The sequence below is a fragment of the Pseudorca crassidens genome, chromosome 8 (genome assembly GCF_039906515.1).
Source record: "Pseudorca crassidens isolate mPseCra1 chromosome 8, mPseCra1.hap1, whole genome shotgun sequence".
Taxonomy (NCBI): Eukaryota; Metazoa; Chordata; class Mammalia; order Artiodactyla; family Delphinidae; genus Pseudorca; species Pseudorca crassidens.
Genome location: NC_090303.1, coordinates 62,357,332 through 62,381,971, shown reverse-complemented (window position 1 = coordinate 62,381,971; position 24,640 = coordinate 62,357,332). Strand labels below are relative to the sequence as shown.

The following is a 24,640-nucleotide window of genomic DNA, read 5'->3' as shown; positions in this document are numbered from 1 at the left end:
AGAACAAAGGCCTCCTTCTTACTGGTTGATGTGTCAGTATTTGATTGAATTCTCAGCATAGAGTAGGTACTAAATAAATATGTACAAAACTAAAGTAGCAAAGCTAGAGTTCAAAACCACTAAACCGTGACTGAATTCCTTCCATGGCATCTACTTGAAATTGCATTAGTTTATTCTTCAAGTTTAAAGAAATGACCAAATAGTCAAATACCTACTTCAGCAGCATGTCTTGCATCCCTAAACTTATGCATAATCACTGATCACATGACATGTAGACGATCATTTCTAATCAGCATTTTAACAAGTCAAGTTGTTCAGGTTTATTATAAACATTTGAATATTTTCATTTAATTACAGATGAGCATTCCAGGTGCAATTGTCAATAAGGGTCTTCCTATATGATTTATACCTTAAAATTCTGTCATTCAGTTGAACTATAAATATACAATTACTGTTGCAATAATAAATTACTGCAAAAATTAATTGTAATGACTGTTAATTTTATGTTTAAAACAGCAATTGTTAAGAAATCTCAATTAATTAAAATTTAAGGCAAAGGGTGGATAGTTAATATCTATACTAATGGTAGGTCTTTTAGCCAGCTAACTTTAGAAAGTTAACTTTAGGAATATCTTCTGGGAGCAAATAAATGTTTATAAAAATTTCTATGATAACATAAGACAAAAATCATACAGAGATGATTATAGTTCTAAAATTTACAGAATTATTTCATATGCTAGAATTTATAACATGGCAAAATAAAGTTTAGAAACTACATTTAATTTTTAGTTGTTTAATTTTTGAGTAAAAAAATAGTCTCTTTGGTAATGCCTTGTATCTTGTATGTGTGAATTATAATAAAAGCATCAACTCTGACAGTACAAAATCTCACAAGGAGGAAACCTCCAAAATGCTCAACAACATTCATGAAATATCAGACTCCATAAAGGATCAGGGCTTGAAGGAAAGAATAATGTATTACAAAAAAATAAGATTCCCCCAGTAATCTTGCTCCTCCACTGACCTCAGCTGAAAGTCAGTTTCTGTTTAGCACGAAGATTTTGCTTTGTAGTGGCAGCAAGGACTGTCAAGCAGTTCAGTCCTCAAATTGCTGCTTCTGTACTATAATGTTGAATTTTCACCTAGCTACCACTTTCTCAAACACAACACTGTAAAAGTCATCCAGATTTTAGATAATGGTGCTGCTTTATTCATATATCCCCAAACTTCCATTCTACAATGGCATGTGTGACCTCAGCCACCAGCCTTGCACAGCCAGTGAGGATACGCTCCCTGCCTGCTCAGCTGTACTTGGCTTTAGAGCAGGAAAAAGCTTGCCAAGGAAAGTGGGAACCCTTGCTAAAAGCAAGGGTCAGGGACAGGTTTGTAAAGAAAAACTCATTTGTTCCCTCTGTTATAGTGGATGCCTTCCCAGTTAGTAAACAAATCTGCTTCTGGAAATGTATTCTCTGATGCTTGAATGACCTTGCTTTGGCATCCACTGGCTTGACCCACAGAGAGTCCTTTGGAAAGGGACACAAATCAGGTGGCAGGCCCAAATAGTCCAGTGGACTGACAGGGCAGAAGTTATGTCACGTGGCCTCTGCTGACTCATCTAGTTAACCCCTCCCCAGGACCGCTTGGAACCTAAGTCTTGCCAGCTCTGACTCGGCCCAAAGTGAATCCTCATTCTGGATTGCGTTGCCTCCTGTGCCTGAGAGGCCCTCCTCTCTCTTCAGTTCCCTTGTATTATGATTACTATGTCATTAATCGTTATGTGTATAAAGAACTGCCATTAACACGGGAAATTTCTTATATTATCTAGTTTAACTGAAAAAAACAAGAGGATGTGAAACTATATACGCATCAAGAACTCAATGTTGCAAGAACAAAACAAAACAAGACCGAAACCAATGTATTGAAGAGACAAAAAGTAACGTACTGAAATGTTATCAGAGTTTCAAAATTTTTTAAATAGTCAAAATGAGAAAAAATTGGCTTTGTTACATTAATATTACATCACATTTTCTTTCACTTGAGCAAATTCAACCATACATGATACTCAGAGCAGTGGTAATGATCCCACCTTTGTCCTCTGGAATTATTTAACTTTTTGCACCTCTACGCAAACAGGTTGTCTTGCCAAATTGGTAGTTCGTACTGCGGAATAGAGGTTGTGCTTTATTGACCTCTGTATTTCTCACAGATCCCAGCACAGCATTTTACCCAGAGTAAATAATCTTTAACTATTAGTTGCTTGCTTGGTTATTTGGGAAAGGAACGTGCAGTTGGCTTAGCTAGTATTCTTGGTTGGTATGTGGTTAAAAGAGCAAGTGTTTTCAGATCAGATAACTCCAAGTTTTAATCAGCTCTGCTGCTTTTCTGACATCTCCTTGGGGAAAATTTCAAATTCCTCTGATAATCTGTTTCCTCATCTCTGTAACGAGTATGAAATAGTAACTTCATAGGGTTGTTGGGAAAATTTAATGAAAAATGTATATAGAACAATCAATACCCATATTGGTCAATTTTTTTTTTTCTTTTTTCTTCTCTTCTTTATGTTGCCTCTTATTGTTCTGGCAAGAACTGTCAAGTAAAGAAGATGAATCAACAACCAATGCAATAGTTTTTCTCATAGGAGATAAATTTGACACTTATTTTGTAGATAACCCATGTCATCTTGAGATTACTTAGTTTGGGTAATTGAGAAGTAGATATATTTGGGGAGTATGAGAATAAAATAATTCTGTGACCATGAGAATGCAGATTTCCCTGAGACTAGTTAGAGGTTCATATCAGAGTTTGGAAATTCCCTTAACTATGGACTTAATTTCAAGGTTATAACTACAGGCTGTAGCTCTAGCCTTGGCTACCACTTCTGAATGAGCCCTGTGGTCAAGAAGAGAACTTCATAATGAAAGAACAGCCCCAAGGCATTCTGGGTCCACAAGGGAACTCACGATCTCTATGTCTCCCTCTGGATTCTTGTTATCACAGCCTTTGTTCAAGCCTTCGTAAGATCTCACATAGTATCCAGGCTTGCCTTTCTCCCCTCCATCTTCCATGTGTAATGCCTTCCCTAGTAGCAGGATTTAAGAGAAGTCTACATAGAGCCATGGGCTCCAGGAAGACCTGTCCCTTTTCCAGCTGTAATGCCATTCACAGACATTTGAAAAGGAAGCCCCCAGAGTTCCTTATATTCTCAAAAAGATAATTACCATGAGCCTCAGTACCACTCACCTCTCTTCACAAACTAAGAGATCAGTACTCAGAGGCTGACACTCAAAGAGAACTGATTTACACTTCTTGCCCTAGGAGACCACAGGATTAATCCCATCATGCCCTAGAGCCATGTTCATATGGCAGTGAATGTTGCCTCATCTGGCCCAATCTCCCACCCTTTCAGGACTCTCCTAACCCTTGTGCCCTCTGGAATTCATGGATTAGAACCCACCAAATCCCCTTTATCTGAAGCTCTTCACTGAATGTCCCTTCAATTCTTTCTCTAATTGAAACCTGGACACAGCTTCCTTTCTCACTGTCTCAAGTTGTGGCTTTTTCTTTTTTGCCCATTGAATTAGGAACATAGTCTTGAAGATGGTATAAATTTCCTTCATGTTCTTCATTGCTGCTTTCAGATCTTGTTTCCTCTGTCCTTTGAAGAACATGCTATCAGACTATGTAGGACATCAACATCTAGGACATTTGCCCCATTTACTGAAACTTTTAAGATGGTATTTCTGTCATCTTTCTGGAAGATTTCATTATCAATCTAGATGACTTATCAACAACTGAGCACTCAGTTTAATAATCTGTCCACTTTTCATATCTGGAGAAAACCACAATTTGAAAAGAGAATGCACCCAATGTTCACTGCAGCACTATTTACAATAGCCAAGACATGGAAGCAACCTAAATGTTCATTGACAGATGAATGGCTAAAGAAGATGTGGTGTATATACATAAAATGGAATACTACTCAACCATAAAAAAGAATGAAATAATGCCATTTGCAGCAACATGGATGGACCTAGGGATTATCATACTAAGTGAAGTAAGCCAAACAAAGACAAATATCATATGATATCACTTATATGTGGAATCCAAAAAAAAAAAGATAGAAGTAAACTTATATGCAACACAGAAATAGACCCACAGACACAGAAAACAAACTTATGGTTACCAAAGGGGAAAGGAGGGGAGGGATGAATTAGGAGTTTGGGATTAAACATATACACTACTATATATAGAATAGATAATCAACAAGGACCTACTGTATAGCATAGGGAACTATACTCACTATTTTATAATAACCTATAAGGGAAAAGAATCTGAAAAAAATACATATAAATATTATATATATATGCATTTATAACAATCACTTTGCTGTACACCTGAAACTAACAATATTGTAAATCAACTATACTCCAATTAAAAAAAATCTGCCCACTCTCAACAATCCTTCACTCTACTTGATTCTCATACTTCAACATTGTAAATGAACATCCTTTTAAATCCCAGTTTCAAGCATCCCCTGTCACCACTATTCTGCTCACATCTTTGCCTGGGCACAATCACCGGGTCATTCCCTTCAGCTTACAACATGGTATAATGTTTCCCATCTTAAAATAATCCTCCATTGACCCTTTCAATTCAACCGATGATGATTCCCAAATTCACGTTTCCAAATCTGGTCCACAGCTTCAGAATAAGGTCCCTGAGACTCAGAATGGGGTATTCCCAGTTACGTGACATCTCCACTTAGATACTTATAGACAGCTTTAATATGTACCGCACTGAATTCTTCGTTCTTTCCTTGACTTCTACATGACCCTCCCACGTACCTGCATCTATTACAGTGTCTGTCTCAATAAATAGCACCACTATTCAAGTAGTTGCTCAGGCCAAGAACTTGTGAGTCTTCCTTGATTCCTCTGTTCCTTTCACATCGCACATCAAGCCATTAAATTGAGAGAGAGAGGCAGACAGACAGACAGACAGACAAAGGAGCCCTTGCAGTATATCTCAGACCAACCACCTTCACTGGTATCAACCTGATGTGAATCAGAACTTGTAGTTTCACGTGGATCATAGCAAAGATTCCCATCTACACCTCCCATTCTCTTTATAACCCACTCAAATCAGCATAATAATGGTCAACTATCAGTTCTTATCATTTTAGAATTTTCAGCAGCATTTGATATAGCTGACCCCTTCCTCTTAATGGAAACAGTCTTTTCATTTGTTTCTTAATACCACAATTTCCCAGGTTTCCTCCTATCTCACTCAAAGCTTTTTTTTGTTTCAAGCTCTTTTGCTGGTTTTCTCCTTTCCAACCTCTAAATTATGGATGGTCTATACCACAGTCCTCAGCCGTCTCTCATCCTCTCTATCTACTTGCTCTCCCTACATGAGTGCGGCTTTAACTGCTACTCTCTAATTCCATAGTTCAGTGTAAATCACTATTAAAGTATTTTTACATTGTTTTATAAGTCTGCTTAATGTCTGTTTAACAACTCTGCTTAACCATCTCTTTTTCAGGACAGAGATCTTAGCTCTCATATCATAATTATGTGGAAAAGATAATGTATGTTTGTTGACTGACTGAATGAATGCCAACAAGGGATTGAGAATATCAAAGAAAATCTGGTTATGAAATGATTAAGAATGGTTTGGTATTTAGCAGTTAAACAACTTATCAGAAGGTGCAACTTGCCAGGAATGGGTATACAGAATCAGGGAATAGTGCACTGTGGATCTGAATTTTAAAAGTGATAAGTTTTTATATATATATTCATATACACACACACACATGCATATATATATATATATATATACACATATAACATCACCATTTTGAAGCAGAATTTTCTGTCATCACTTGATGCCCACTTCTGCCATTTTGACCAAAACTATCTAAGTAGATACCTTTTTCTACTCTTCTCTTATGAGCCTTCCAACAGCTAACAAGCAGATGAAAGATATTAATTCATCACCAGGGAAATTAATCAACAAATAGTTAATTGGTATATGACATTGGGCATGTAGTTTCAAGTTGTCTTGGGATGTAATTTCTTCTTGCATGATATGAGAGAATTGGATGAGATGAGATAATTCCATCAGTCGATTATTCAATTTCTAGCCTCCACACAAACTGTTTAATATTTGACCAATGGAGCTCATATTTAAAAAATATTTTAAAGCTATATTCATCAAAACTATAAAAGTGAGAAGAATAAAACATTGTTCCTATTACTCACAAGTTTGGAAGACCACTCAAAAACTCAAGCAACAAACCCAAGCCAGGAATGCCCTTCTGCTCTTCCTACCTATCCAAGTATCAAAGTCCCACAAATACTTGTAAATGTTCCCAAATGATTCAGTGAAGTAGAGGGAATAGAGTGTTCTGTCATCACTCTGCTGGGAGGAACAAGCAGTCTGTGATGACTTGTTCTGTGGGTGGTTTCCTCCCACCAGGAAATATGTGAAGGGTGCTCACTCCTGCCATTTAGGAGCAAGCTGGATCTAAAGACAAGGCAGTTGTGCCCAAGTTGGAAACCAAAGTCAGTTCTCTTGGACTTGAAGTTTTCCTCTTTTGCTGGGGAAAATACGCAAAAGATTATTATTTCAAGAACCTTATATACAGCTTCCTGGAAACTTGAAATGACTCTGAGGCTGGTAAAGTTGGATCGAATGATCCATCTACTGCTAGCTCTGTTCCAATCCCTTTCCAGCTTTAAAGAGATTTTTATTTCTCAATGATCGCCTCCTTTGTCATCATTTCTACTCTTGTCTTCTAAACATTTGCTTTGCTTCATGCTGGGGGGGAGGATAAAAGGATGTGGGGGCATCTATGCACTACTTCTGGTCTCCCATTTCAACATAATTGCAGCCTAGTTTCCTTCATGTACATCATATTCTGGATACACAGAACTACTTGTTCCCAAATGTGCCCTCCTCTCTGATCCCACTGGGTACAGATCCTTCTATAGTGCTGCCCCTTCTCCTTACTGGATACCATCTCATTGAGTTCAAACAGAACTTATTCTGTAGAACTTTTTCTCCTTATCACTCTCCACTCCCGCCCCAGCCTCCTTCTGGAACTCACAGCAAACTGTGTGACCCCTTATTGTAGCACTCTTCACACTCAAGTTAAGTAGTTTTTTTACACTTCTGCCTTTCTCACTCATCTAAATGGACTTGTTGGGGACAAGGACCATGACTTCCTCATTTTTGTATCCATGATACTTAGTCTAGGACATGGATAATGATAGGTGATTAGCAATAACTGCTTAATGAATGTATAATTACTTCTGACCCTGGACTCTGTCTTTGCTCAAAATTGTGGGAATTGTGAGTTACTCATCTTTGTAGTCTTCATCATTTTAGGCAAGGTACTGTATACCTGTAGTTGCTCATAAAAGCACATGGTATAAATGAACTATAAGTTAAATAAATTCAATAATGATATCTACTAATTCAATTCAGTTCAGTATTTTACTGTCTACTGTGTACAAAGAAACTTTGAGGAGCTTACAGTATAACAAATAGCATTTATTAACTACATATTGTGAAGCAGAATATGCATTTTAAAAGAAGTACAACTGTTCTCAAAAATTAAAAGAGGAAAACGTTCTTTTAGGGGCATAAGAAAAGGCTTCTTGGAAGCGAAAGTATTCATTCTGGCTCCTGAAGATGGGATAATGGGTAGGCAAGCATTCGAGACAAGGGGTTCAAAATACATGTAAGCAATGATAGCATAAATTTTACCAAAGGGCTATTAACCGGTGACTTTGCAACAATTAAACAGATGTTCTTCAGTGTTAACTTACTGAAATCTTGTGGCATCTTATATGATGGTGTGATGATTAATTTTATGTGTTCACTTCACTGGGCCACAGGGTGCCCAAACAGCTGGCTAATTATTATTTCTGGGCGTGTCTGTGAGGGTGTTTCCGGAAGAGATTAGCATTTGACTCAGTAGATTGAGTGATGCAGATTGTTCTCCCCACTGTGGATGAGTATCATTCAATCTGCTGAGGGCCTGAATAGAAGAAAAAGGTGAAGGGAAAGTTCTTTTTCTCTGCCTGATTGATTGAGTTGGGACATGAGTCTCCTCCTGCTTGGAAGTCAGATTTATACTATTGACGCTCCTGGTTCTCGAGTTTTGGACTCAGATGGGAACCTCACCACCAGCTTTCCTGGGTTTCCAGCTGGCAGATGACATATCATGGAACTTCTCAAGTTCCCTTATTGTGTGAGGCAATTCCTTATAATAAATCTCTCGACAAATAGATAGACAGACACATAGATAGGTAGGTAGAGATATTTTTTCTCTGCATATATCTATGTCTGTATCTATCTACATATCTCTGTATCTATGTTCTGTTTCATTTCTCTGGAGAAAGCTGACCAATGCAGATGTTTATTTCTCTCTCTTTTTAAAAACATCTTTTATTTATGAAAAAAGATTTTTTAATAGATCTTTATTGGAGTATAATTGCTTCACAATACTGTGTTAGTTTCTGTTGTACAACAAAGTGAATCAGCCATATAGTTGGGCTCTATCACACTTTCCTTCCATCTACCTTTCCTAATAACCTTTGCAAATGACTGGTCCAGCAATTTGCTTTAAGATCTTTAGGTGCATATACCTCAAGTTTAAAAGTATACTGTTACACAATAAAAACTGCATCATATTTCAGTTCAATAGGAAACTAACACGATGGTAAAGATCTTAATTATATAAATGAGAAAGTATTCACAAAGAAATAGCTGATAGTGAAGAGAAGAGATCAAGATTTAAGCCAACTCTTGTCCCTAAACACGCTTTCCTCCTAGACTTCTTACAGAGGCAAATTCTAGCAGTATTCTTTACTCCTTTGGTATCAGAGATGCCATCATTGTTCCCTTCCCACTGTGATCATAACCATAAAATCTCAGGGAATGTAGCAAAGGGAACAGATCTTATTCATTATAAATGATCTTAAGAAACTGTCATGATATTACAGCTTCGTACCCACTGACAGTGTTGGGAAGACAAACTCTTCCCGGATAAAATCTGCATATGCAGAAATAAGTTATGTATGCATTGTGAAAAAGATTCCTGCATTAAGGCAGGAAGACTTTGTACTATTTCTTACAACCAACAGTATGTGAATTTACAATTATTTCTAAATTAAATGTTAATTAAAAAACAAAAAATAAAACAAAAGAAAAAGAGTCCTAAACAATTCATCAAAATAAATTTCAATAGTGTTAATGATTTAATGTGAAAAAATGAAATACAAATAGTCCTAGAATAAAATATTGTATTTTTTCTAATCTTGAGGTTGTAAAAGCCTGCAGAGAAATGACACCAAAGGCAATGAAGGGAAATCATGATGGATTTCACCAGATAAAATTTTTAAATTTACTGTGGCAAAAATAGTAAACATGTCAAAATGTTTTAAAAAATGTAAAAATATTTGCAGTATATGTGACATTAAAAGTTTTCATATCCTTAATGTATGACATGCAATTACAAATCAAAAAGAAAAAGATACATGGAAGTAGAAGCAGTGTAATGATCAGGCAATCCAAAAATAGAAAATCTATGAATGACTAAAAAATGTAAATGTAATGTCATTATTATTTAAGAAAAGGAAAACTAAAAAGAGAATGAGTTACCATATTAGATTTTCAGATAGAAATTCATTAGCGTGAGAATAGCTGACTCATTATGATTATTTTTGACCATTGCTTCCTCCTTTTAAGGTTTGAGTCCCACTATTAAATCATTTCCTAACATAATAAGACTGATAAGTAGGTGATCTTTTGACGGAACTTTATAATGAAAGGTTGTTTTTTATTTCAATTAATTAATTTATTTACTTATGGCTGTGTTGGGTCTTTGTTTCTGTGCGTGGGCTTTCTCTAGTTGTGGCAAGCGGGGGCCACTCTTCATCATGGTGCGCGGGCCTCTCACTATCGCGGCCTCTGTTGTTGCGGAGCACAGGCTCCAGATGCGCAGGCTCAGTAGCTGTGGCTCACGGGCCCAGTTGCTCCACAGCATGTGGGATCTTCCCAGACCAGGGCTCGAACCCGTGTGCCCTGCATTGGCAGGCAGATTCTCAACCACTGCGTCACCAGGGAAGCCCCGTGAAAGGTTTATAGTGAGAAAAATGCATACTCTTTTTTTTTTTTTCCTTACAATTCTTCAATTTTCATCCCTGAATCAAATTGCCTGGCTTGTCAACTAAAAAATACAGGGTGTTCTGTTACATTTAAATTTCAGGTAAAAAATAAATAGTTTAGCATAAGTATGGGTCATACATTATTTGGGACCTATTCATACCAAAAAACCTTGCTGTCTATTTAAAATTCAAATGTTAACTGGGTGTCTTGTATTTATCTGGCAAGCCTATCCTTGAATCAGCTTTCTCTACTCTTGCAAAAGAAGTTTTCACTTCTACAGCAGTTTCCACCTGTACCGGAAAGCCCACATGGCCTGAGCACATCAAGCTCAGTTTTCATATTTAGTGAATTAACTGATTAGTTAAAAGCCAAAGAGTGTAACTCTTTTGCTTCATCTTAATGAATTAGACTTCCTTCAGATAGTAAGGGAAAAGTGACACAAATGATCCAAGATACAAACAATAGATACAAAAGGATGGAAATATAATTTCTGCATCTCAGAAACATTGCTTGAAATAATATTCACAACATAGAAGAAATAAGCTAACCATTTTGAGCCTAGAGCATTCCCATCCCCTGTGTTTTAGACCTTTCTGTGTTAATGGCAGCCACCCAGGCAGTCACAGGGATGCTGAAATCATCTGGGCCAGAACCCATGACGATTAGATTTCTTACCTTATTGCTAATAGTCTCTCTTCCTAGGAATCACTCCGTCACACAGCTGCAGGTAAAAAAAAAAGTTTCAGAACATGCCACAGCTGCCCTTTCATTCCAACTGAGAGAAAATGAGAACAGAGAACTAATATCCCCTCCCCCACAACAAACAAACAAACAAATGATAAAAGTTACTCTACCAGAAGAAAGGAATCTCAGCAGAGAAGTGGCCCTTGTAGTTAGTTTGCTGTAGTTGTTCTCAAAGAGTGTTTGTAGTGGTCTTGGATGCTTTCCTGTCTCCTTGAGCATCACAGCTGCTAACATTAAAAAGCCTTTGTGACAGAACTGTGATCTAGGTTTTTATTTGTGCCTATTTAAAAGTTAGTCATAGAAAGCCAGGACAGTCTGCTTGCAAAGATCCGTGGTCAAGTTGGGGATAAAGATATGTAGTGATTCCCTTTACCCTCCCTTTTAAGGAAAGAAAGCAGCACGAAAGTACTAGTTAGAAATAGCAGAAGTTATTAGTAAGAAGTCCTGGACTCAGAGGAATGCATAGAGAATGGATACAATGATTCCAGTTGTGTTTTTATTTCTATGAATCCTCTTGCTGTCCCTTTAATGCCCTCTGACCTGTTGGCAGTAGCATCAGGTCTGAATGCAAGACTGGGAAGCACTTCACTGAGGAAGTAAAGCAAACCTGTCTTCATTTGGTTACCATGGTTATGGTACTGTGTGTTACCAACCTGATGATTTGCATTGCAAACCATCACTGGAAATGAGGACAGTGGAACTTGATATTCCAGGTGGAGAGGTTCAATTCACAGGAACTTCTACTGGAAAGTTCAGAGCAAATATACACACATACTCCCAAACCCATGAAGAAGAGGACCAAACTGTAAGGGCTAACAGTCAGTCTTATCCTCCATGGAATTTCAGTATCTATGAAGTATTTTAGTTGAAAGATCAGACAATTTCATTTTAGAAAGGTAAATAAGCACATTATTGGCCTCATTAAAAAAAATTAAATTTCACAGTCACATTCAGCATGCATTCTTGTGAAAGACATAATGCTAAAGCACTCCCTAAAAATTATTCTATCCTGAATCACGCATGCCAACAAATAGCCTTCATTTTGAAAAGCTTCATTAGCAGAGTTTGAAATGATGGAAAAGACCGTGTGCATTTCAACTTATATTTAACTTCAAACAAACAGGAACCCCAATATATAAAAGGAGAGTGCTGAGGTTGTCTTCAAGAGGAATGAGTGGAAAGGGCCTCATCAAATCTTCCCTCTCCCTCTATGACAGCTAGTGAGGTTCCTCTGTAGAGCTCCTAATATTAGTGGGTAGAATGCTAATGGCCCTATAAACTGGCCAGAAACCTATCCTGCGAGAAACTCTTGTCTTTTAGGCTTCTCTCACCTCTTCACCACCAGGTTCTAAGACCCTTACTCTCGGAAGCCCAGGAGTCTCTCGAGGCCTGAGATAACACCACAGCCACCTTTTCCTCCTGTGGCATCCACAACCCACTCAGCCCTAGGAAGAGCAGAACTTTTGTCTTGGACAAAGACTAACTGGCAAAGCATACTTTAACTGAAGTATCACGTGCAGAACTACACTTGGAAAATGGAGTCCATAGTTTAACAGTTTTCATTTTAATAAAAGAGTTTTTTTTAATGCAAATAGACATTCAATTGCACCCACAAAGAAATCCTCAACTAGCCATATTTTAGTTGCCTATTATTTATATATGTATTATTTATGTAGATCACTTATTGGGAAGTTGCAGTACATGATGGATTGAAATCTGCATTAGAAATTAGGAGAATAGGACCCTATCTTAACCCAGTTCCTACTAGAATGGTCTTGGGAAAATCAATTCCTCTTCAGAGACATAGCTAATTTGGAAAAATAATGTGTACATTACTGAATTTTTAAAAAAGCTCTCTGCATGAAAATTAAAGATATCATATTGTATCAAAGTCTGTGAAACAAGGGAAACTGATAGCCAATACATTGTTATTCTATGAACAGTCTTCCAAATAAAACACCTTCCTTCTAGTTCTGTTCCCTAGCATGCAGAATAATTTCTTCCTTAGTAATAAAGAAATACTTAAAGTTGAATGAGTTCACTCCCTATGGGAGAGGTAATAAAGTAAATCAAAGTGACAATAGAGTTGCTAAATTTTGGGGGGTAAAAGGAGAGGGTTCTATGGAATCTCATAGTTAGAGTCCTCAGCCCAGGTTTGAGGGTTTGGAAAAAGCATCCTGGAAAACATGGAGTCTAAGCTTGATCCTAAGGGAGATCAGAAGTTAGTCAAGGAGGTGAAGAAGAAGGGAAATAAGCTAAAGGGGGTGCTCCAATTAGTAGGGAGATGAGGGTAGGGCAAAAATGCGACTGGAAAACCCATATATTTTCCATATTTTCAATAAGTGTATCATTCTCATAACCTTGATCTCTTTGGAAATTCTGTAATACAATGGCAGGGATAAGGAAAGTGAGACCCAGAAAAGCTAGTGATTTGAGAATATCACAAAATGAATTTTTGGTATATTACGCCCTGGAATTAAGGTCTCAGGAATCCCTTTCCTAATGCTTCTACCATTAATGGGTCGTCCTGGGAAAACAGGCTAAAAGAAGAGGCACAAGTTTAATGTCTTTCCAATTAACTGAGTTTACTTGTGGTTCCATTTGTCTGGGGTAGCCTTCTTAGGAATGCCAGTAAGTAAACATAAGCTCCTATCCTCTGCATGGGGTGGGGAGAAGGAGGGCGATCCAGGCAGAGGGAACAGCATGTGCAAAGGTCTGGGGGCCAGAGAGAGAATGGTGCACTTGAAGAATTGCAAGAGTCTAAGTATGGTTACTGCATAATATATGAAGAGTCAATGTCAAGTGATATAGCTGGTGAGAAAAGGAGTAAGCAGATCATAAAGGCTTCGCATTCCATTAAGAGATTTGAACTTTATTCTGAGGGTAGTGAGAAGTGACATTATCAGATTTATATGCTAAAAAAGATCCTCTTGCTTTAATATGGAGAATTCAATGAGTGGAAGGAACATGACTAAAGACAGGAGGCTGGGGACCAGGTGAGATGCAATACTGACTGCAGCCATAGCCCCACGGTTAAAGACATGAGTTACTTTAGAACCATGTGTGAGAAAAAATCAGCAGGTCTTATTAACTGATCCACTCTGTGGGGAAAGACAGTGGTCAAAGATTTTTCTCAAGTATAGATTTATAAAGGGATCTAGTGTGTTTTGTTTACAAATATAGAGTTTGGGGTTCCCATGGAAACACCAAGGGGAAGTATCAGTATGCAGTTTGGATACATGAGTGTGTTCAGTAATGAAGTCTGGGTTTACATGCATGTCCAGTAACAAAATAGCTTCTAATTGAAGCCAAGGTGACAGGTGAGTTCACTACAGGAAGGACTGTGGAGTGAAAGTAGGTCCTAGACCAAGATGGAGAACAAGATGAAGGGAAGAATTAAGAGTGCCAAAATCAGAAGCGGGCTTGTAAGCTCTGGAGAACTGAAACCTTTGATCTACATGAGAAGCCAAGTTACAATCATCAGGCAGCTTGATGAATCTACAGTAGAGTCAATTGTATTGTTGAAATGTCTAATGGGTTCAAACTATCAGAAGGAGACACAACAGTTGAAACTTTTGATTCAAAGTTTCTCAAACCTAAATGTGCATGGAAGTCCCTAGTGCTAGAGATTTTAGTCAGTAGGTCTGGGGTGGGATGAGAAAATATGCATTGTTATTGATAAGTTCTCCAAAGCAACTCTGATGTAGCGTGTCCCAAGGGAGGAATTTCAGAATCATTGTTTCTGGTTAGTGCATCCTTTCTCCTGATTGGCCAGTTTTGCTTCTTGACATTGTTCTTCTACACACAAATACTCACCTTCTACTCTTAAGCATTTAAAAGATATATTGATTGTTGAGCTATACATGGAGCTTGTGGTTTCTAGTACATTTCCAGCTCATTGGGAATGTTCCCACTTTTACTCTTCTCACTTTTACCCTGTGAAAACTTCACTTACAGAGAACATGTGAATGATGATGGTGGTGGTGGGTTTTAATGATCAGAGGCAGAGCCTGGGGGAGGGAGACAGACCTTCAGCCTCCCTAGAATCTCATCAGACCCACATTCTTTAGTAAGATCAATTGAAGTGTTTTCCAAATAGCTCTTAATGTCCAGTAGATGGACATTAAGACGGTGTTTCACTTTAGTAAGACCTTTAATGATGCTTATTACTGTTTTTTACCCCTTTGAGTTAGATTTGTCATATCATGCATGCTACTGGGTATTCATTCTTATCACAATAAGTCCTGCTAGGTCAATTTAATCTTTCTACAGTAAAGATCCAAATCAAATGCTGCCTCCACCGGGAATGGGACTCCCCCATTTTACTCTCATTTTCCTTATGCTTGTCACGGAGCACTTACCACATTGTGCCTGCTATTAGACCACTGATTCTTAAATGGAATTTACTTTGCCCCCAAGGGGACCTTTGCCAATGTCTGAAGACATTTTTGGTTGTCACAGTGGGATGGATGATGTTACTAGTGTCTTATGGGTAGAGGCCAAGGATAGTGTTAAGCATGCTATAATACACAGAGCACTCCCCCCGTCACAAAGAACTTTTCAGTCCCAAATATCAAGAGCATTGAGATTGAAAAAAAACTCTGTATTAGACAAAGGAAAGACATAAATTGCTTAGGACTTAGAGCCACAGGTGCTTAGTTCCAGCTCTGGCTCCAATGTTTACTACCTGTGAGACAACGGGCAGGTCTCAATTTCTGAATCTGAGTATTCTCATCAGTAAAATGTAGATACTTACTTTACAGATGCTCCTTTCACAGAAATATTGTAGGGTTCATGGCAATAATGCATAAAAGTGGCCTGTAAACTTAACACAATCATCATTGGATGCTTTGAGATTGTATGTATAATGATGACTATAATGATAATAATTATGCAGGGAGTTTGGATATATAGGTCTAGAGCTCAGTAATGAAATCTAGGCCGGATTTCAAATTAAACTAGAATCTTACTCATTTTAATTTCATCTCAGTGAGTGTTTATTGAGCAGGCCCTCTGGGCTGGCATTCTTCTAGGTACTATAGATATAAAAATGAGACATTCTCCTCGAATTAAGGGCTCTTTTTTAGGATGGAGATAGAGATATAAACAAAAATTAAAATATCATGCAAAATAGCCTAAGATAACAAAGAATAGATGAATGAAGTTTTTTTAGAAAAATAGCAATTCAAGATATATTTTAAAAGTTTATGGGTTGCATTATTACTGGCAACAAAAAAACTTTCTTTACTACCTCTCTTTACTGATCCCCACGGGGAAAAATATACATTTTAATGACTTAGATTACCCACTCTTCAGAGTAGATGAAAGTCAGTGAGGAACTGAAATTGCTTTTTAACAATGAATATGTTAAATCTGACCATACAGAAAAGTAACAAAATGGAGGCAGCTCTCTAGTCTTTAATCCTAAAATGGGACCACTAGTCATGACTCAAAACAGTGGCTGTGCATTGCTCATTGCTCTAACTGAGGCATAAAATGCCCTCAGAATGCAAACTAATGGTATTTGGGGAATGCAAACTAATGGTATACTTGAAGTTTCCGAGAACACACCAGGCAGCTGGACACTATTCCCAGTTATCTTGCTCATAGGAAATAAATAACTGCTCAGTAAATGTCCAAAAAACTGAACAGGATTACTTGACAGTAATAGAGGAAGTGGGCACTGATTTTGCCCCTTTCTCTACAAAGCCCCACAATGTTTGGTTGTAAGGGAGAGTACCAAATACCCAGGGATATCTCATTGAAAAGAGTGAGTGGACTCATCTTGTCTCTACACTGTCTTGGGTACTCAACAATTTCAGCATAACTGAATACTTGATATATTACTAACATGTACTTCCTACACTGTCCATTGTCATATTGCCTTCGTGGATCTCCTAACCTAGAATGTACTCAGTATTGCCTAGGCTAATAGCTCCAAGCCATTTTAATCCAAAGGGCTACTCAGTGGCTCAAGAAGAACCAACACCCTTACAACTACCATTTACATCAACAAACCTTATAGAGTTAGTAAGTAAGAAACCCTACTATTCCACACCATGAGCACAGTGAATATGGCACAGTTGGACAGCACCTAAGATCTCTAAGGGATGCGGTCCAAGAGAATCTCTCCCATTTTTGTGAACTTTACCTTCAGGAAACCCAACAGGTTCTCACAGTGAGGATGCAAGAAAAGAGACTCTCATGGCTCTGGGAGCAGTAGGGGAAGAGTAATCATTGTGAAGTATGCTCAGATCCTTCTCCATAACAAAGGCCTGTTCTCCAAGAGAAAATATTTTGCCAGAACCTCACCCCAGTTGTGGAAAAGCATTCCTCCTACTCTAGACCACTTTAGATTTCTTGTCTCACCTAAGAAAAAACATAGTCAATAGGGGTCAGGGCTTCAAGGAAATAGATTGGGAATGCTGCTGCCAGGTATGGCAATAGGAGCAGGAAGGAAGAAGCTATACTATTGGAGAAACACTTGTGAAAGTCTCAGCCCCAACACAGAGACCCACTAAAACACTGAGATCTAATCAGAAGATTGCAGAATGCATCCCCTCCCCCACATTCTACTAACATACCAACAGAGTTCTGATATAATCATAGTGGATTACAACTTAAAAATCTACAATCTCTCTCTCTCTTTCTCCCTCTCCTCTCTTTCTCTCTCTCTGAGGAGTACTTGGGGAAAATCAAAGTCAAGATGGGAGACAAAAAACCAAGACACTAGAGGAATTTGAAAGCCTCTGGCATCTATAGCCATAGCTAACATTAAATACAGCCCAATCTCTGGTCAAATAACATAAATTCTTACACTAAAGGCTATTTACTTCAGTTCTTATTACCTGATACAACATGTATTACTTTCAACAAAAAATTACAAGGGAAGAAATAACACAGTCTAAAGAGGTAAAACAATTATCAGAACCAAAATCAATGATACAAATGTTGGAATAATCAGATAAGAAATGTAAAATAACTATGATTAATATGTTAAGGGTCTAATGGACTTTAGAACAAGGAAGATTATCAGGGGTAAATATCGGCATCATGTAATGATAAAGGTATAAATTCTCCAGAAGACATAACAATTCTAAATGTGTATGTGTAACAGAGAACAAATCTGACTCCATATTGGCTCAATTCCTTTAGTTCTAACCTTTGTGCTCTGTTGCCTGTGCTTAGTCATGATGGCTCTGCACCTTTCTCTCTTCAAACAGTAAAATAATGTTGCCTATAGCCTGGAATATACATAATAACGCTTTCTCAAGGCTCTGCCTCCCAGGCTTGACCTTTAAAGGCGTAACACTTTTCATTCATATAGAGATAAAAAGTTGCAGAACAGAAAATAACATTTGTCTTTTTGAAGGTTTTTAGGAACATTGTGATCAGCCTATGTGGGCAGCTGTAAGAACAAAGAATTATCACATCCCCTCCAGAGTCTGGCTGGCACCAAGATGTCTGAAACAACCAGCCACACCCTCTCCTCTTTTAGTATAAAAGAAGCCTCACTTCTAACTCAGGTGAGATGGTTCACTAGTCCACCACTTTCTTGGTCTGCTGCCGTCCTAAATAAAATCGCTATCCTTTGCCCCAACAACTTGTCTCTTGATTTATTGGCCTGTCATGCAGTGAGCAGTAGAGCTTGGACCAGGTAACATATGCCCTTAACACAAGAGCATAAACATACACGAGGTGAAAACTGATATAACTGAAAGGAGAAATAGGCAAATCCACTATTATAGTTGGAGATTTCACCACCCCTCTTTCAGTAACTGATACACAAAGCAGGCAGAAAATCAGTGAGGGTACTGATGACCTGAACAGCACTATTAACCAACTTGATCCTGTTGAAATGCACAGAAAATTTCATTCAACTATAGGAGAATACATATTCTTCTCAAGCTCACATAGAACATTCAACAAAGTTGACCACATTCCGGGTCATAAAATGTACCTTAATAAATTTATAAGACTAGAAATCACATGAAGTGTGTTTTCACGCCACAATAGAATCAAACTATAAATCAGTAACAGAAACATAACTATAGAATCTCAAAATATTTGAAGATTAAACAACACAATTCTAAATAACACCTGGGTTAAAGAAGAAATCTTAGGTTTAAAAATATTTTGAACTAAATGAAAATGAAAATACAACTTACCACAATTATCAAAATTTGTAAGACGTAGCAAAAGCAGTGCTTAGAAGGAAATTTATAGTATTAAATACATATTTTAGAAAATAATAAAGATCTATAATCTAAGCAACGTAAGCTTAAAGCAAGCAGAAGAAAAGAAATAATAAAAATAAGAGCAAAAATCAATGAAATTGAAAAACAGGAAAACAATAGAGAAAAATCAATGAAACCCAAAACTGGTTATTTGAAAAGATCAATAAAAGGGATAACTCTTTAGCCAGGCTAAGTGAAAATAAAAGGGAAAAGAAACAATGTGAGAGCCAGGTTTCTCACAGTTGGAGTGGAAATTTACAAATAAACAAGGGGAAGAGGCTAGAACAACCCAGGTGGTAATGGATTAGAGTTGAGGACAACAGTATTAACTCATGGTTAGCTTAATATACATATAGATAGTTACATATGGAAATATTTATACATATGTTTATATAGATGAGTTAGCATACACATATATATTTCCTCCCTCTGTCAGCTGAGAGGGCCTAGAAGCAAAACACCCAGTAGTAATAAGCATGTATAGTTCCCAGATCTTGGTTTCTAATATATCATTCTCCTGTAAAAGGAACCAATGCACCTTGAGAGATTGTTGAACTATAAATGATAAACTCGTAACATCTTAAAGTAATGAAGCGCTAAACACGCACGCGCGCAAACACACACACACACACAATGATGTGGTATGTCAAAGAGATACAAAAGCCAGCTGAAAGAGCTCCTAACGGCCCAAGCTGGTACAATTTGAGCACACAATACATAAAGCAGTATTGGATTATAACCCAAAATTTAAAATAAATATCCACGAGTCCATACTCATATAAATAAGTGATTTATATAAATAAATAACTGTGGGAGAATAGACAAATCTCCTGTGCAGAAGAATTCCAAATAATTTATTTAGATACTACACTTTCTAACTTCTTACTCCTTGAGTGTGGGCTTAGCATAGTGACTCTCTTCCAAATAATAAAGTATGGAAAGGTGGGAGGGAGTAACTTTACAGATAAGAAACCTGACAAACAATACCTGAACCAGGTGATCGAGGCTAACATCAACAGTCATGTCATGTTGATAGTTTGCACCCTTGATACAATGCGATGAGAATGCTATTTTACCTCTGTGACCTTCCTCCCTCACGCCCATAACTCCAGTCTGATTATAGGAAAAATACCAGACAAATCCCAGCTGAAGGACACTCTACAAAATATTTGATCAATATTCTTCAAAAATGTCAAGGTTACCAAAAACAAGGAAAGTCTCAGAAACTATAACAGTTAAGAGGAACCTAAGAAGATGTGAAAACTAAATGCAATGTGGTATCTTGGATGGGATCATGGAACAGAAAAAGAACAGTAAGTAAAAACTAAGCAAACAAAGGTACAGACTGTAGTTAATAATGATGTATCAATATTGATTTATTAATTGTAATAAATTATCATACTAATGTAAGATGTTAATAATAGAGGAAAGTGGATATGGGGAACTCTGTACTATCTTTGCAATTTTTCTGTAAATCTTAAACTATGCAAAAATTTCTAAAAATTATTTATTTGGCAGTTGGACAAGATGGTATTTAGTATATTTATTCTAACTCTGATATTCAATGATTTTAAAATAAGATATTTGTGATTTGCTAAGTGACAAATAGCAGCAGCATGCATATATATATACATTAAAATTATACACATATTGAGAGAGACTAGAAATATATACATATATGTATGATTGTGTGTATATATCTATGTAGATGTAATATTACTATATTAGGATACATAAGACAATGTTAAGAATAGTTATCTCTGGATGATATGATTATGGACAATTTTTACTTTCTTCATTTTATTGACAGTATTTTAAAAACAACTGACTAAGGACACAATTACTTTTGTAAAATAAAAACAAGTCAGTAAAAGGTTTTGTTTTACAAATCAATGAGTATCCATGATGGGTGTTGCCCGTTTGGACTATGTGCCCCTCCTCCAAGCCTAACCAATTCTTCATGCTTACTTCTATCATTGTATTTACAAAATAAATTATATATGTACGTTATTTGTCTGTCTTCCTTCCTAGATTATAAAATTCTTAAGGACTAAAAAATCTGTCACTTCTGCATCACTACTGTCTAGTCCAGAGCCCAGTATGTTGTGCATTTAGGGGCACAGGCAGAGGGCAATGCAATGTGAAATCTTGGGCAAGCAACTGAAGTAACTAATCCAGTTTTCTCATACATAAAATGAGAAATCTGGGCTACTTCCATCTCTGGGGTTCCTTCCAGATTTAAGATTCAACATTCTCTGCCTGTCTCAATGAATTAGGCATAATTTCACAAAATAAGAACTCCAGGGAAATTATGTGACTTGCCCAACTTCTTCTTTTGCATCTTCTGGAAGATGATGGAAGATTGAGATTCAGGAAATGTCTGCTCCGTGGGAATTGGTTCAGAAAGCCTTTTTCTGTAGGTTTTAAATAATTTATTATTTGCAGTTAAATCTGTCCTTGAAAATTTACAAAGGTTTGAGCAAATCAGAGTGGTTAAAATACGGAAGGATTAAATACAAGGATAATTATTTCATTAAGGCCTTACTGAAATTATTCTTTAAAAAATTTCTGCAATATGCAGAAAATACTCTGTGTGATAAAGTGAACATATTGCTACATGTGTGTCATTCTGATTACACTGCTTTTTCCTTGGGCCTGAGATTAAGGAAGAATGATGAAAAAGGACAAGTCACCATCCATACATCTTGAAGTCAAACTCTGAGACCCTTCCACCATCAGTGGTTCTGCCATCTCTTAATCAGCAACATTTTCCAGTTTTCCTACTCCTATTCCCCACTGACACTGATCCCTTGAAACATCAAGTTCACCTAGAAGAGCCTATTACAATTTGTTTTAGTTTTCTATCAAGCTGCAACAAAGTTGCTACAAATTTAGTAGCTTAAGACAACACAAACTATATTATAGTTCTAGAGGTCAGAAATCCAAAATTCGTCTCACTGGACTAAATTAAGGAGTTAGCAAGTCTGCACTCCTTTCTGAGGGCTCTTGGGAAGAATCCATTTCCTGCCTTTTCCAGCTTCTAGAGGCTGCCCACATTCTTCAGATCCTGGCCCCTCCTCCAGCTTCAATACCAGCAGTACAGCATAGTCCAATCTCTTGGACATTGATATTCTACTCCTGCTATCACATCTCCTTTTCTGACTCTGATTCTCCTCCTTCCCTCCAATAAGGACACTTACAGTCACGTTGGGCCCACCCAGATAATCCAGGATAGTCTCCCCATCTCAAGATCCTTAATTTATTCATATCTACAAAGTCCCTTTTGATATGTAAGGTAGCATATCGACATCTTTGGTATGGGGGCCATGTTTCTGTCTACCATGTATCTGTCTTTCTCTCAATATCCAACAGAGTGGACACCTCTATTTTCGTGGCAATCTCTGAGTTAGGCACTTTTTGGTACCAGTCACATCTTGTCACAGAGAAGTCACTACTTTGTCAGTTCTATAAGGTGACCCTTTTAGAAAGTGTAAATGGATATGTGAGGCTCTAATTAAAGCATGCAATACTTTTCTATTCAGATAAAATTGGTTTTTTCTTAAGAGTATAGCTTTGGTGAGATAGACTCAGATTTAAATCTGGGCTATATCATCAATTATCTGTGTCACTAAGAATAAACTGCTTTCTTTTTCTGGGTTTGCCATCTCTAATTCAGCCACATTTTCTACCACCCAATTAAAGACCCCACCATCCCTGAGATTTTTTCTTTGATGTGAGATTTGAAGGATATACAGGGTGTCTTAAATTATACAGTAACAGTCATAATTGAGCTTCATAGACTTATTAGAAATAAATGAGTAGAAAATAAGTAAGATCTTATAATTTGGGTGGGCTTTTTACTTGAAACATCTAAGGTTTGATATATTCATTCTCTTCTCTGAAAATATTTTCAATATCTATTCTCTAGAACCTATAAACACATGCCAAAAAATCTTAGAAAAACCACCTAAGTGTCTAACAAGACACCGAGGTGATGAAGTATTATGCAGATTATAAGATATGATGTTTATAAAAAGAGTTTTATTTTTAATCTCCTGGTCCCTTCCTCTCCTAGCCCAACCCTTGTGTCTCTGTGATTCTCTGAAACTTGTCCAAGTTTCTCTGCATGCCCTATGGTTCTGGGAGTCCAGCTCTTTTTTCCTTTTTAAAAAATTAAACTAAGTTCCCAAATGTACCCTCCTTCCTTCCCCAGTGCCCCTCTTTAATAAAATTATATTAAACCTGCTAAAAGTTCAATGTTTAACTAGAAACCTAGTATATTATTAGCAACATAACTTATTCAGGATGACTCCAAATATATAGACTATTTATTTCCCTAGCACAATATCAATGGCATCTTCAAACATGACAGAGAAAATCATTAGTCCTACGTGTAAAGAGTGTCACACCTTGATCATATTCTTGGGATCTGTGTCCTGCTTCCTTCATTCTCTTTTCTCATTCTCTCATTTACATTCCCACCTTCAGTTATTCTTTCTTTAAAAATGTATCAGTCTGGCTCATTGCAAACATTTTAAACAATACATATTAAACAATATAATGTGTATAAAATGAAGTGAGAAATGTTTCCCACCTTCTCAATCTTGTGAGGTAATTATTATAAAAAGTGTTGCCAATCATTGTCCTCCATAATTTTTCACTTATGAACACCTGCTGGACATCACACCACGTCCAAGCGCATAGATCTGACTTATTTTTGGTGGCCACATAGCAGTCATTGAATGGACATACCATGATTTGTTTCTCTCTAATGCTCTCTTTATTGCTGCTGCAGAAAGCAGGATATGTCCCTTGTTGCATTTATCACTCCATGTAATTTTCAGTGGAGAAATACCAAAAAATAATGAAAAAAGCCGTCCTTAAAAATATCTTTCCCCCTGAAATTTCTCACTTCTGGATCTTTGGCCTTGGAGGAGTTTGGGGAGTGGTCTGGTAAAGTTATTATTTAGCTGCACATTATTAAACATGAATAGACAATTACTAGAGCCCAATTCCCCCTCTCTTGCCAGTTCCTTAGTGATAGTGATTGAAATGGGCCATTCTCATGTCAGAACCAGAAATGAGAGGGAGTCCTGTGCTGACTTAATAAACGTATCTGCCGAAAATACAATTGTTTTTATTCTACAGGGGGGCAGACAGACAGACACATATATGTGTGTGTACATATAAACATAGATATAGCAATTGTATTTATATATGTTGATATATAAATATATATCTTTAAATATGTTCTACTGTCTGACTGGAACATTCAATTTCATCAGTATTTAGTATGTTTCATTAATTAACAACTTATATTAAAGATGAGGTACTAAAATACCATTCTGATTATGGCATTTTGAACATTCTTCTGAATGACATCCTCACACAGAAATATCACTATCTGGAAACCACAAATGGAACATCATGCTTATAAGCAGTTCTCACCTCCTGGATTTTCGCTCTCTCGCTCTCTCTCCCTC

The 24,640-nt window shown here is 37.1% G+C and overlaps 1 protein-coding gene across 1 annotated transcript in view; it reads right to left on the bottom strand.

Annotated features, from left to right (window-relative positions):
* The window catches only part of ITPRID1 (ITPR interacting domain containing 1), a 201,258-nt gene that overhangs the window by 70,827 nt on the left and 105,791 nt on the right, over nt 1-24,640 (bottom strand). The window contains 1 exon segment of the mRNA XM_067745595.1: nt 10,852-10,897. The gene's annotated coding sequence lies outside the window, so the exon portion shown is untranslated.